The sequence below is a fragment of the Lynx canadensis genome, chromosome D1 (assembly GCF_007474595.2).
Source record: "Lynx canadensis isolate LIC74 chromosome D1, mLynCan4.pri.v2, whole genome shotgun sequence".
NCBI classification, from domain to species: Eukaryota; Metazoa; Chordata; class Mammalia; order Carnivora; family Felidae; genus Lynx; species Lynx canadensis.
In genome coordinates this window covers 64,329,121-64,344,209 of record NC_044312.2, presented here as the reverse complement: position 1 = coordinate 64,344,209, position 15,089 = coordinate 64,329,121, and the positions used below count along the sequence as shown (strand labels likewise).

At 37.2% G+C, this 15,089-nt stretch overlaps 1 pseudogene; it reads left to right on the top strand.

Moving 5' to 3' along the window:
• The first annotated feature begins 13,306 nt into the window (after positions 1 to 13,306).
• Positions 13,307 to 13,544, top strand: LOC115524449 (annotated as a pseudogene).
• Positions 13,545 to 15,089: the final 1,545 nt, after the last annotated feature.

Here is a 15,089-nt window from a genome sequence, read left to right as displayed (position 1 = left end):
TTCCATGGAGATGGGGGCTCATGCCTCTTGCTTGTCAGTCTTTGGGCCTCCATTCCCTATTCTTTGGGGATAGGGATGCACTGTGCAACTTTAGATAAAGATGACCATGGAAAAGTGGCCACTCTCAGGGAGTTGATGGTTTTTTTTAGAGTATTAAAAAATAGTAAGCAAGCAAGCTTGGCTATCTCTAGTGAATAGATAATGTTCTGTCTGTTAGAAGAACTGTTGTCTGGAAAGTTTTTTTTTTCTTCTGCAGACATTTGTTTTCAGTTTATGACCTGCTCTGCTCCCAGAGGGGCAAGAGAATAAATCATCTGTTGTTCAAAAGAAAGAACTATAAAATAAAAAAACAAAGGCCCCAAAAGCTGACTATTTTCCCAGTTTAAACCATACTTGTCTGAGTGAATATGTATGAGTTAAGGGCCAACAGGGCTAAAGTGTAAGCAGGTCCAAGTCTGGGCCTCCAGAGACTATGCCATGAGTGTTAATATTAATCTGGGATTTTCAGGGAACACAAAACAGCCTTATGTCACACCACTAACTCTGTTTCTGGGTCAGGATGACTCCTGAGGCAAAAGAACTCTGTACCGGGCAAGCAAGCTTAAGGTTTCTCTTCTTGTCCACCAACACCCCTCCCCTCCCCCATCATTTGCTGTTTTATCACAAAACTAATGGCGAACAGAGAGCAAACCCATTTGTGGAGCTGTTGCTGTTCTAAGCACTTTACAAGCATTGACTCACTGAATCCTTAAAATAATGCTATCAGATAGGTGCTATTATTATCTCCATCTCATAAGTAAAGAACCTGAAGCCTAGACAGATTAAGTCACTTGCCTAAGGTGACACAGCCAGTACGTAGGAAAGCTGGAGTTCAAATCCAACCAGTCTGTATAGAGACTGCTTTAATAACTGCAACACCATACTATCTGACTGACCAGGCCCCTGTTACAGCCAGGTTCTAGAAATGGACTTGCAAAGTCAATATTAAATAAAATCACAGTTTAAAATAGAACAGAAATTTGGCATTAAGTATTTAGATATTGATTGATTTTTAGGATGATAACAAGGCAAATGTAAGGATGGGAAATACTGGGAATGTGTTGTAACAACCCATGGCTATACTAAAAAATGTACTGATAAGAGTAAGGAAACTTTAGTGCTTTCTCTGCCTCTAGTCTTTTATACTATCAACCTCATATCTCTGGATACAGTGCTCCCCCATCTGTCTATATTAAGGCCTCAGCTATGTTGAGTCCTGGGAATTGAATTCCCTAAAAGCATCCAGAAAGAGATGTATTACTGAGGACACTGTTGTGTGTGGCTGGAGTGGGAAGAGGTCCAAGGAGAGTGGCTCTTCTGCAGCCTTTGGTAGGTGAATGCCCTGGACCTCTTGGATTCTCCTCACTTAAGGCTCTCTCTACACTTTCGTGATTAGCTTTACTTGGTATCTACTAGATTTTTGAACAGTATTCCTATGTAACTTTCCATGTTTTCACGGTATGTCACTGGGAAGGAAGGGAAGACAAGTCAGGGTTGTCTTGCTAGGCTCCTCCTGAGCCTTTGAGTTGCCTCTTCTAAAACACATTTACATACATATCTTAAGAATCAAGTGGAATCATGAAAATAGATGTTTTGGTATAATACATTGTGGCATGCTGCTTTATACAATGATGCATCCTTCAACATATCATTGTATTTCCTACACTCTGACTCTATTAAACATTTAATTCCATTCAGAATCCCAAATCAGAGTCTTCAACCAAATTTATCAGCTATCTGGCATATACTTGATTATTTCTCCCACTGAAGTAATTATCTGTTATTGCATAACAGATTACCCTAAAACTTAGGAACTTAAAGCAACACACATTCATTTTCAAACAGTCTCTGTAGGTCAGGAATCCAGGTGTAACTTAACTGGGTTCTGGCTCAAGGTTTCTTATGAGGTTGTAGGCAAACTGCAGGTCATGGCTATGGTCTCATCTGAGGAGCTGATGGGGGAGACAGTATCCCTTTCCAGGCTCATGTATGCGATTGTTTGCATGCTTCATTTCCTTGCAGGCTGTTAACCTGAGTGCCTGAGTTTCTTGCTAACTACTGGCTGGAAACCTCCTTCATTTCTTTGACATGTGAGCCTCTCCATTTGGGCAGCTCACAATATGGCAGCTGGCTTTCCTTAGAGTGAGTAAGAGAGAATGCCCAAGATGAAATCTTCAGTCTTTTTGTAACCTAATCTTAGAAATAATATCCCATCACCTCTGCTGTATTTTATTTGCTAGAAGTGAATCACTAAATCTAATCCATAATCAAGGGAAGGGACTTACACAAAGGCATGAACATTGGGAGGTGGGGATCATTGGGGTCCATCTTAGAGGCTGCCCACTACACCCTTTAGAGCAGGGCCATTCCAGCTGGGAATTATTTATACTCAGGCATCTGCAACCTAGTACTTCCCAAATTCTCCATCTTTCAAGTCTTATCCTTTGCATACTGTCCAAATAAGATTGTTCAAGCAGTCACCCTAATATTGTACAAAGTACACCTACCTCTGCCACTGGTACTGTCCCTTGGATTTCCAGGAAGGGCTTATGTTCTGATGTTATGTTCCATCCTGAATCCCACTGACTCATCATGGCCTGCCCCTAAAAAGTTTTCTTTGTTTCCGGGTCTGTATAGACTCTTTTTCTCTTCCTTCATACTCACAAAGTACCACAAACATTAGGTTATTTTAGATAACAGATTTCTATGGAAGGTTTAGAGATATTAATAGGTAACTATAGTCAGTAAAGAAATACCCTCAAATTTGATAGCAGACATAAGTGTTCCTAGAAATATATTAGCCATTCTCCATTATTAAAAATTTCTCACTGGCTGGAAAGCTCTGGACTAGCTTAACCTGCTGATATGTTGTTGGGGCTCTTCACCCCTTCCAGCTCTGTCATACATCTCATATTTCTTCATAATATTCTAGGAACTCAAAAATTTTCTCTTCATTTGTTTACTTTGGGATCCTTGTGCTAGTTTGGGACCATCCTAATCCATTTCTGAGATTTTCGTAATGTTGATTTTTGAATGGGAAGGGGTTGAAACATTTACCTGTCTTCTGGGGCAGCTTCATGGCCCCTGTTACAACTTCCCATTTTTTACTCAAAGACCAGATATCTCAACATACTTAGGGACACAGAAAAGGCAGCTGTGTGTGGCTCAGTCAGTTAAGCATCTGACTTCGGCTCAGGTCATGATCTCACTGCTTGTGAGTTTGAGCCCCGCATCGGGCTCTGTGCTGATAGCTCGGAGTTCAGAGCTCAGAGCCTGGAGCCTGCTTGGGATTCTGTGTCTCCCTCTCTCTCTGCCCCTCCCCCACTCACACTCTGTCTCTCTCTCTCTCTCAAAAAATAAACATTAAAAAAAATTAAAAGAAAAGGCAGCTGTGACAAAGATGCAAAAGTTTCTATTGTCCCTTATCCCTAGGGTGGCAAGTGCTTACTCGTCTAATATTTACACAATCAAGTAGGGGCATTCTAGCGGTGGGTCAAGAAAATTTGTTTCAATGTGAATTTCTGTGTCCATCTATACAAAGAAGCATTTGGCAGCTTCTATTTCTAAAATATTTTTAAAGTTCTCTTCCAGGCACCTTGTTACAAGAATATGATCTCATTTTAGAAAGAAGAAACTCTATACTCATATAAATATATAGAAAACAAATCTAGAAGAAAAACATAGCCAACTGCTAGAGTATTTACAGCTGAGGAGTGAGGTTATTTTGGAGGAGTTCTGTGAGAGGGGAATGGAAGGACTAAGTAGTAAGAGGGATTTTTGCCTTATGTATTACATATGTCTGTATATTCTTAAATAATTCAGGGGCACCTGGGTGGCTCAGTCAGTTAGGCATTCAACTTCAGCTCAGGTCATGATCTCATGGTTCATGAGTTGGAGCCCTGTATCAGGCTCTGGGTTGACGGCTCAGAGCCTGGAGCCTGCTTCAGATTCTGTGTCTCCCTCTCTCTCTGCCCCTCCCCCACTCATGGTCTCTCTCTCTCTCTCTCTCTCTCTCTCTCTCTCTTTCTCTCAAAAATGAATAAACTTAAATGTTTAAAAAATAAATAAATGTATTCTTCTTGTCATTGTATTTAAAATTTAAGAATAAAGCATCCTTGGGGCGCCTGGGTGGCTCAGTCGATTTAGCAGCCGACTTCATCTCAGGTCATGATCTCACGGTCCATGAGTTCAAGCCCCATGTTGGGCCCTGTGCTGACAGCTTAGAGCCTGGAGCCTTCTTCGGATTCTGTGTCTCCCTCTCTGCCCCTCACCATCCCTCCCCACTTCAAAAATAAATAAAAAACATTTAAAATTTTTTTTAAAAAAGAATAAAGCATCCTGGCACTAAACAAAAAGAAAAGTTTGTAGACAAAGAAACTAAGGCCAGCTTCATAATACTCTTCAGCAATGCTAAGGACCAGGAAGTAATGGAACAATATGTGACAATTTTAATGGAAAAAAAGTGTATGAGAAGAATTTTTGTCTTCAGCTATTTTTCCATTCCTGATGGCAACGGAAAGAAAATATGTGCATAATATATGTAATTCTATGTCTTATTGTACCTAAACAGGTCAAGACTCAAAATAAAAAATCAAAGAATGTGTAATTTGTAGTATAAAATGATTGAAGAAGAATGTAAATTTCAATAAAATAGATAATTCATTAATTTATTTAAGAAATATTAATTTAAACTCCACTAAATACCAATTGTGTGTCAGGTACATTTATAAGATCTTAAATGCATCATATAAATAAAACAGAGAGGGGCGCCTGGGTGGCGCAGTCGGTTAAGCGTCTGACTTCAGCCAGGTCACGATCTCGCGGTCCGTGAGTTCGAGCCCCGCGTCAGGCTCTGGGCTGATGGCTCAGAGCCTGGAGCCTGCTGGAGATTCTGTGTCTCCCTCTCTCTCTCTGCCCCTCCCCCGTTCATGCTCTGTCCCAAAAAAAAATAAATAAACGTTGAAAAAAAAAATTTAAATAAAACAGAGACCTCTGCTCTTATGGAGTTTTCATTCTAATTACATAATGTGTTAGATGGTCCTATTATTATTATTATTATTTTTAAAAAGGGAAACACCTGATAAAAGGCATCCAGAGTATGGGGAAGGAGGTGGCCAGGTTACAATTTCCAAAATGACAGTTTAGAGGTACATGTCAAATCTGGAATAAACCAATGAAAATAATATAGTAATATATTAGAAGAATTATATGCCCAGAATAGTATGCAGACTTTATTCTTAGAATATAAGTTCACTTCTAACTAACAAATTTATTAATATTGCCCATCAGTAATAGGTCAAAGAAGAAAAGCAGCATGATTACTCCCACAGTTGTCCTAAAATGATCCCATAAAATTTTGTATCTATTCCTGAGAAAAAGTCTTGGAAAGTAAGCAAGGGAGAAAATGTCCTTAACAATGAATATAAAAATCTAGAGGCAACATTCTGAATGCTGAAACAACAGAAATATTTCCTTTGAAATTCAGGAACAACAACAACAAAACCCTAATATCATTATTATTTAACATTACTTTGTAAATTTGCAAAACAATAAAAGAGCTAAAGGGAGATAGATACCACTATTAAAGTAAGGAAAAGTTATTTTACAAATTACTGATTTGTTCTAGAAGACTCAAGAAATTTTAACAAAAATATTCAAATTAATTAGAGAAGTTAGGAAGATGTTCAGATGCAAACATACATATAAAATCTTAATAGGTGCTTCTTTTTACCAGTAGTAATCTAGTCAAAATTATGATGGTAAGACTATTTTATTCTATGTCATCTAAAATAATTAAGCACATTTAAAAGAACAGTAATAAGAGAGCTGTGAAAAGCAATTTAGAGAATTGTGTGCCATCTATATGAAGAAAATTAGAAAACAGAGAGACATAATAGGAGAATAAATGGAGAGATAAACCATGTTCCTGAATGGGAATATTAAAAATTATAAAGGTGATTATTTAATTCTTCTCAAATAATTTAAAAGTTTAATGTGATTCCAATAAAAATCTGAGTTTTTCCTATTTTTAAGTGACAAAGTGATCATATAGCTCATTTTAAAAGTATATTGTTTTGAATAGTGAAAAAGTTTCAAAAAGATAAAATAAAACAAGACCGAAAGGGTAATAAACAGAGATTTTTCTTATGAGATAATAAAGCCTACAATAACCTTTCAGTTATCAAGATGCTGTGTCTCTAGGGCAAGAACTGAGTTTGATCAATGGAGCAATATAAATATTTTAGAAACCAACACTCTTCTATGTAGGAATTTACAATATAGTTAAATGCCATTGTAAATCAATATGGAAATTGAGGAGTATTCAGTAAATGATGCTGGAACAAGTGGTTAGGTATTTGGCAAAAAATAAAGCTAGATTGAAATGACTTAGTAATGTGCTTAACATTAAGACAAAATAAAACTCAACAAAAGTAAACTAAATTAAACTAGAATAAACTATAAATGAGTATTTGCAGACTCCAGGAAGGGGAAATGTTTTCTAAGAACGAAAGACATAGAAGAAATCACAAAGCAAAAAATAAAAATAAAAAAAAAAACACAAAGGAAAAACAGTATATTTAATTTCTTAAAAATCTAAAACATGTATATTACCATATACATATAAATTACCATTAAATAAAATTAAAAGAAATTTGACAACCTGGAAAATTATTTATAGACAAAGTCTGAGTCTTCTTAAAATATTTTTTAAATTACTGTCAAATCAAGTGGAAAGGACAGACCAAAGTAACAAAGACAAGAAAGAAACAGAAAATCTCCAGAAATTACAAAACAAGTAATAAAATGGCATTAAATACATATCTATCAATAATCACTCTGAATGTAAAAGGACTAAATGCTTCAGTCAAAAGACATAGGGTGTCAGAATGTACAAAAAAATTAACACCCATCTATATGCTGCCCACAGGAGATTCATTTCAGACCTAAAGACACCTGCAGATTGAAAGTGAGGGGATGGAGAAACATTTATCATACAAATGGATGTCAATGGAAGGCCAGAGTAGTAATACTTATATCTGAAAAGCTAGACTTTAAACCAAAGTTTAAGAGATGATGAAGGGCACTATATCATAATAAAGGGGACAATCCAACAGGAAGATCTAACAGTTGTAAATATTTATGCACCCAACATGAGAGCACCCAAATATATAAAACAATAAAACAAACATAAAGGAACACATTGATAATAATATAATAATAGCAGGGGACTTAAACACCCCAGTTACATCAATGGACAGATAAATCATCTAAGCAGAAAATCAACAAGGAGACAATGGCTTTGAATGACACACTGGACCAGATGGACTTAACAGATATATTCAGAACATTTCACACTAAAATAGTAGAATACACATTATTTTCAAGTGCACATGGGACATTCTCCAGAATAGATCACATGCTAGGTCACAAATCAGGCCTCAACAAGTACAAAATAATTGAGATCATACTATGCATCTTTTCTGACAACAACACTATTAAACTTGAAGTTAACTGTACGAAAAAATTTAGAGGAGTGCCTGGGTGGCTCAGTCAGTTGAGCCTCCGACTTTGGCTCAGGTCATGATCTCACGGTTCATGAGTTCAAGTCCTGCGTCGGGCTCTGTGCCGACAGCTCAGAGCCTGGAGCCTGCTTCGGATTCTGTGTCTCCCTCTCTCTCTGACCCTCCCCCATTCATGCTCTGTCTGTCTCTGTCTCAAAAATAAATAAAGATTAAAGAATTTTTTTTTTTAATTTAGAAAGACCACAATTGCATGGAGGTTAAACAACATGTTACTAAACAATGAATGGGTCAACCCGGAAATCAAAGAAGAAGTTTAAAAATACACGTAAACAAGTGAAAATCAAAATACACAGTCCAAAACCTTTGGGATACAGTAAAAGTGGGCCTAAGAGGGAAGTATGTGACAATACAGGCCTACTGGGAGAAGCAAGAAAAATCTCAAATAAACAACCTAACCTTACACCTAAAGGAGCTGGAAAAAGAACAAAGCTTAAAGCCAGCAAAAGGAAGAAAATAATAAATATTAAGCAGAAATAAGTGATACAGAAACTAAAAAACAATAGAGCAGATCAATGAAACCAGAAGCTGGTTCTTTGAAAAAAATCATTAAAATTGTTAAACCTCTAGCCAGACTTCCCAAAAAGAAAAGAGAAAGGACCCAAATAAATAAAATCACAAATAAAAGAGGAGAAATAACCAACACCACAGAAATATGAACAATTATAAGAGAATATAATGAAAAACTATATGTCAACAAATTTGACAACCTAGAAAGAATGGAAAAATTCCTAGAAACATATAAACTACCAAAACTGAAACAGGAAGAAGTAGAAAACTTGAACAGACTGATAACCAGCAAAGAAATTGAATCAGTGGGCACCTGGGTGGCTCAGTTAGTTAAGTATCTGACTCTTGATTTTGGGTCAGCTCATGATCTTGGGTCAGGTCATGACCTCATGGTTTGTAGGATCGAGTCCCATGTCTGGCTCTGCACTGACAGCAAGGAGTCTGCTCAAGATTCTTTCTCTGTCTGTCTGAGTCTCAAAAGAAATAAACATTTAAAAAAAAAAAGAAATTTGAATCAGTAATCAAAAATCTCCCGAAAACAAAAATCCAGGGCCAGATGGCTTCACAGGCAAATATTAACAAACATTTAAAAAAGAGAAGGGGTGCCTGGCTGGTTCAGTAAGTAAAGCATGCAACTCTTGATCTCGGTGTTGTAGGTTTGAGCCCCAAGTTGGGTGTAGAGAATACTAAAAAGTAAAATCTGAAAAAAATGTTTTAAAAAATAAATTAAAAAAGAGTTAATACCTATTCTTTGAAAAATACAGAAAAGGAAGGGAAACTTCTAAATTCATTCTATGAGGCCAGCATTACCCTGACACCAAAACCAGATAAAGACTCCACTAAAAAAGAAAACTACAGGCCAATATCCCTGATGAACATGTATGCAAAAATTCTCAATAAAATACCAGCAAACCAAAGTCAACAGTACATTAAAAGAATCATTCATCACCATCAACTGGGATTTATTCCTGGTCTGGAAGGACAGTACAATATTCACAAATCAATCAATGTGATATACCACATTAACAGAAGAAAGGATAAGAACCATACGATCATTTCAATAGATGCAAAAAAGCATTTGACAAAATACAGCATCCTTTCTTGATAAAAACCCTCAAGAAAGTAGGGATAGGGGTGCCTAGGTGGCTCAGTTGGTTAAGCATCCGACTTCAGCTCAGGTCATGATCTCACAGTTTGTGAGTTCAAGCCCCATGTCAGGATCTGGGCTGACAGCTTGCTCAGAGCCTGGAGGCTGTTCCGGATTCTGTCTCCCTTTCTCTCTGCCCCTCCCCTGCTCACACTCTGTCTCTGTCTCTCTCAAAAATAAACATTAAAAAAATTAAAAAAAGGGGCGCCTGGGTGGCGCAGTCGGTTGGGCGTCCGACTTCAGCCAGGTCACGATCTCGCGGTCCGTGAGTTCGAGCCCCGCGTCGGGCTCTGGGCTGATGGCTCAGAGCCTGGAGCCTGTTTCCGATTCTGTGTCTCCCTCTCTCTCTGCCCCTCCCCCGTTCATGCTCTGTCTCTCTCTGTCCCAAAAATAAATAAACGTTGAAAAAAAAAATTAAAAAAAAAAAATTAAAAAAAGAAATGAGGGATAGAAGGAACATACCAAATATCATAAAGGCCATATACAAAAGACCCACAGCTAATATCATCCTCAATGGGAAAAAACTGAGAGCATTTCCCCTAAGGTCAGGAGCACAACAGGGATGTCCACTCTCACCACTGCTATTCAACATAGCACTAGAAGTCCTAGCCACAGTAATCAGACAACAAAAAGAAATAAAAGGCATCCAAATTGTCAAGGAAGAAGTAAAATTTTCACTATTTGCAGATGACATGATGCTGTGTATAGAAAACTGGAAAGACTCCACCAAAAACTTGCTAGAACTGATACATGAATTCGGCAAAGTTGCAGGACATAAACCAACATACAGAAATTGGTTAACAAACAAAGTAGAGTTAGGGGGAACATGCTTCAACATAATAAAGGCCCTATGTGAAAATCCAACAGCTAATATGATCCTTAAAGGAGAAAAACTGAGAGCTTTACTTCTATGATCAGGAACAAGACAGGGATGTCCACTCTCACTACTGTTATTTAACATAGTATTGGAAGTCCTAGCCTCAGCAATCAGACAACGAAAGGAAATAAAAGGCATCTAAATTGGCAAGGAAGAAGCCAAACTTTCACTATTTGCAGATGACAGGATGCTATATATATAGAAAACCCAAAAGACTCCACCAGAAAATTGCTAGAACTGATACATTAATTCAGTAAAGTCATAGGATACAAAATCGATGTACAGAAATCTGTTGCATTTCTATATACCAGTAATTAACAGAAAGAGAAATCAAGAAATCAATCCCATTTACAATTGGACCAAAAACCATTAAATACCTAGGAATAAACCTAACCAAAGAGGTAAAAGATCTGTACTCTGAAAACTATAAAACACTGATCAAAGAAATTAAAGATAACACAAAGAAATGGAAAACCATTTCATGCTCATGGACTGAAAGAACATATATTGTTAAAATGTCTATATTACCCAAAGCAATCTACACATTCAATGCAATCCATATACCAAATACCAACAGCATTTTTCACAGAGCTAGAACAAACAATCCTAAAATTGGTATGGAACCACAAAAGACCCTGAATAGCCAAAGCAACCTTAAAAAAAGAAAAGCAGGGCGCCTGGGTGGCGCAGTCGGTTAAGCGTCCGACTTCAGCCAGGTCACGATCTCGCGGTCCGTGAGTTCGAGCCCCGCGTCAGGCTCTGGGCTGATGGCTCAGAGCCTGGAGCCTGCTTCCGATTCTGTGTCTCCCTCTCTCTCTGCGCCTCCCCCATTCATGCTCTGTCTCTCTCTGTCCCAAAAATAAACGTTGAAAAAAAAATTAAAAAAAAAAAAAAGAAAAGAAAAGCAAAGCCAGAGGTATCACAGTTCCAGACTTCAAATTACATTATAAAAGCTGTAGTGATCAAGACAATATGGTACTGGCACAAAAATCAGACACATAGATCAACAGAACAGAATGGAAAACCCAGAAATGAACCCAACAGCTCTATGGTTAACTGATCTTCGACAAAGTAGGAAAGAATATCCAATGGAAAAAAGTCAGTCTCTTCAACAAATGGTGTTGCAAATACTGGACAGCAACATGCAGAAAAATGAAACTGGACTACTTTCTTCCACCATACACAAAAATAAATTCAAAATGGATGACAAACCTACATGTTAGACAGGAAACCATAAAAATCCTAGAGGAGAACACAGGCAGCAACCTCTTTGACTTTGGCCATAGCAACTTCTTACTAGATATGTCTCCTGAGGCAAGGGAAATAAAAGCAAAAATAAACAATTGGGAATTCATGAAAATAAAAAGCTTCTGCACAGTGAAGGAAATAAGCAACAAAACTAAAAGGCAACCTGTGGAATGGGAGAAGATATTTGTAAATGATGTATCCTACAAAGGGTTAGTATCCAAAAATCTCTGAAGAATTTATAAAACTGAACATCCAAAAGATAATTAATCCAACTAAAAAATGGGCAGAAGGCACAAATAGACATTTTCCCCAAGAAAATATGACCAATAGACACATTAAAAGATGCTCAACATCATTCATCATCAGGAAAGTACAAATCAAAACTACAATGAGATATCACCTCACACCTGTCAGAAGGGCTAAAATTAACAACACGAGAAACAACAGGTATTGGTGAAGACGTGGAGAAAGGGGAACCCACTCACACTGTTGGTGGGAATGCAAACTGGTGCAGCCTCTCTGGAAAATAGTATGGAGGTTCTTCAAAATGTTAAAAACCTTATAACCCAGCAATTGCACTATTAGGTATTTACTCCAAGAATACAAAAATACTAATTTGAGGTAAACATGCACCCCAATGTTTATAGCAGCACTATCTACAATAGCCAAATCGTGTAAAGAGTCCAAGTGTCCATCATCTGATGAATGGATAAAGAAGATGTGGTTTATCTATAATGGAATACTACTCAGACATCAAAAAGAATGAAATCTTCCCATTTACAGTGATGTGGATGGAGCTAGAGAGTATTATGCTAAGTGAAACAAGTCAGGCAGAGAAAGGCAAATACCATATGATTTCACTCATATGTGGAATTTAAAAAACAAAACAAACAAACATAGGGGGGAAAAAGAGAGAGGAAAACCAGGAAACAGACTCTTAACTATAGAGAACAAACTGATGGTTACCAGAGGGAAGACAGTAGAGGGATGGGTAAAATAGGCGATGGGGATTAAGGAGGGCACTTGTGATGAGCACTGGGTGTTGTATGTAAGTGATGAATCACTAAACTCTATTCTAATATTAGTGAAACCAATATTATACAAAATGCTAAACTGGAATTTTAATAAAAACATAAAAAATAAATAAGCACAATGAAATTACTGTTAAATCAAGAAGAAATACATTGCTAGATAAATAGATACTCATGAATGAAGGACATGGACAGATAATTCACTAAAAGAGACATAAGCAACAAAAAGATGAAAAAATTTTGATCTTTTAGTTATGAAAAAAATGTTGGTTAAAATAAAACAATATTGGGGTGCCTGGGTTGCTCAGCTGGTTAAGCAGCTGACTCTGGCTCAGGTCATGATCTCATGGTTCGAGCCCCGCATTGGCTCTGTGCTGACAGCTCAGAATCTGGAGACTGCTTTGGATTCTGTGTCTCCCTCTCTCTCTCTGACCCTCCCCCACTCATGCTCGGTCTCTCTCTCTCTGTCTCTCAAAAAATAAATAAACATTAAAAAAATGAAACAATATTTTCCTGATTCTGAATTTGAAAAAAATATTAAAAAGCTATAAGACTCAGTTAGTAAGGGTTATATGCAATAACATTAAAATCCTTCCTGGAAAATAATTTTGAAAAAGTATACCAAAGTAGTTATATATTGATATCCTTTGACTTTAGTAACCTTATTAACTGCAATTCATGTTATTAAAATAGGTGCTATTTTAAAAGTTTAATTATCCAGCAATTATAAATCATATTCTTAAATAAACTAATAACATTCAAAAATATTCACAAGGCAAATAAAAATTAGAATGAAAACTGTTTATATACCATGACCACACATTTGTGTGCATCTGTGCACATACACGTACAAATGGCCACACATACGGGGAACATGTGAGATTCTGAGCTCGGCAGGAAGTGGGACCAGTGTGTGGCAGATGTGGTCATGAAGACAGGTATTGGTTTTGGATTAGGCCTTGTTTTCTCACTTCCCTGCTTTAAAAGAAGAATGTGGCCAATAGCCTTTGGTTCTGGCATGGAGTGGAGAATGGCCTCACTCCAACTGTCAGCATGATTTCCAGGCTCCCCATCTTCTACATGGAAAATCTGTCAGAGAGCGGGAGCAGTGACTTAACACCTGAGAACAACCCAGCGGGAGGAAAAGAGAAATCACGTTTATTCTTCAGGAATCCTGAAGTGTCCCGGAGTAAGCAAACATTTTTCTGTAACACTGTAATCAGTAATGCTTTTAAAAACTCTAGCATGCTGTTTATGTATTTGAAAGGAAGTCTGTTTCTTGTTTTGTATTTTGTCCCTAGAAATTTCAAGGAGGTGGTCTTCAAAGAAATATATTAAAAATAGGCAGCTCCCCCCACAAAAGAAACCCCAAATACCAACACATGTGCATGCGTACAAATGATGCAGGAAAATAGTCAAAATCTAATTTTATCTTTATGAGTCCATTATGAATGTGTTTTCTTTTATTCTCTTTATTTTTTTTTGTAATTTTGAAAACATGGAATATTATATTTTTATAATAATTAAACAGTTTGGAGGAGAAGGATAAGGGGATACTTCTAAAACTAGGAGACATTCATTCATTCATACACTTATTTAACAAATATTTACCAAGGGACTATTGGTGCTAGGCACTGGGTCAGGTCCTCAGTGTACATACAAAGGGCATGATTCCTTTCCCCAATGACTTGATTCTCAAGATTTGTATATTTGGTTTTCAGCCTCTCCTTTCTTAGTATTATCTCACTCAGAATAAATAGGTTGCATTTTTTCATACTCAGCAAGAAAAAAAAAGAAAAAAAAGCTTGCTTTCCTGCAAAGAAAATCTAGGAACCAATTCTCTTTAACTTGCTATCCTTTTGCTCTAATAGGCAGCCTTCCCTGAAGCTAAATTTTTTTTCTGAAAGATCACTGTGTCATGAGCAGCAGCCAAATTGCCAAATGACACCTTCCTTTCTCTCTGATGTGTTACCAGCCCAGGAGCTCAGTTTAGCAGAGTTCTCTGCTGAAGCTCAAAAAGAATGAATTGTTTCCTTTTAAATAAACAGTAAGATGAGCTCCAGGAAGAGCTACAGCCAGCTATACTTCCCCCAAGATTTTGCTGATATTTCTATAATATAGTATATGTGTGTGTGTGTGTATGTACAGGATGCATTAGTGCATAGGTGCTGGGTACACATAATATATGTGTGCTAGATTTCCCAAGAAACCCTTAGCAATTAATGCAAAATCTATTTAATAAATGATTCCAAAATTAACCTTCGGTAAAGCTACTGCCCTTTTACTTACTGATTGGCTGGACCAGAATTTTAAATCATTATTTTTCCTCCAGTTAGAAACACCTTCTGTCAGGCAGTCATTTAACACTTAGAGAATCCCTCCCAAATGGCAGTGATGATCCTAGCCACTGGGGATATTAAGATGAATGGGCCAGTCTACAGTCTTAACCTCCTTACTGGGTTGAGCAGAGGCGTAGAAAATATTATAGTACTGTGAGCAAGGAATTTTCAAGAAGCTTTGGGAGCCAAAGGAAAGATCATCTCATAAATTCTCATAAGCATATTCTATTTGTGTTAAGTTTGCACACGTTTAGAAGCTTGAATGGCACACAAAATGGGAATAGGAAAAGAAGAGGCATGTAAAAAGTTAAGAAACCA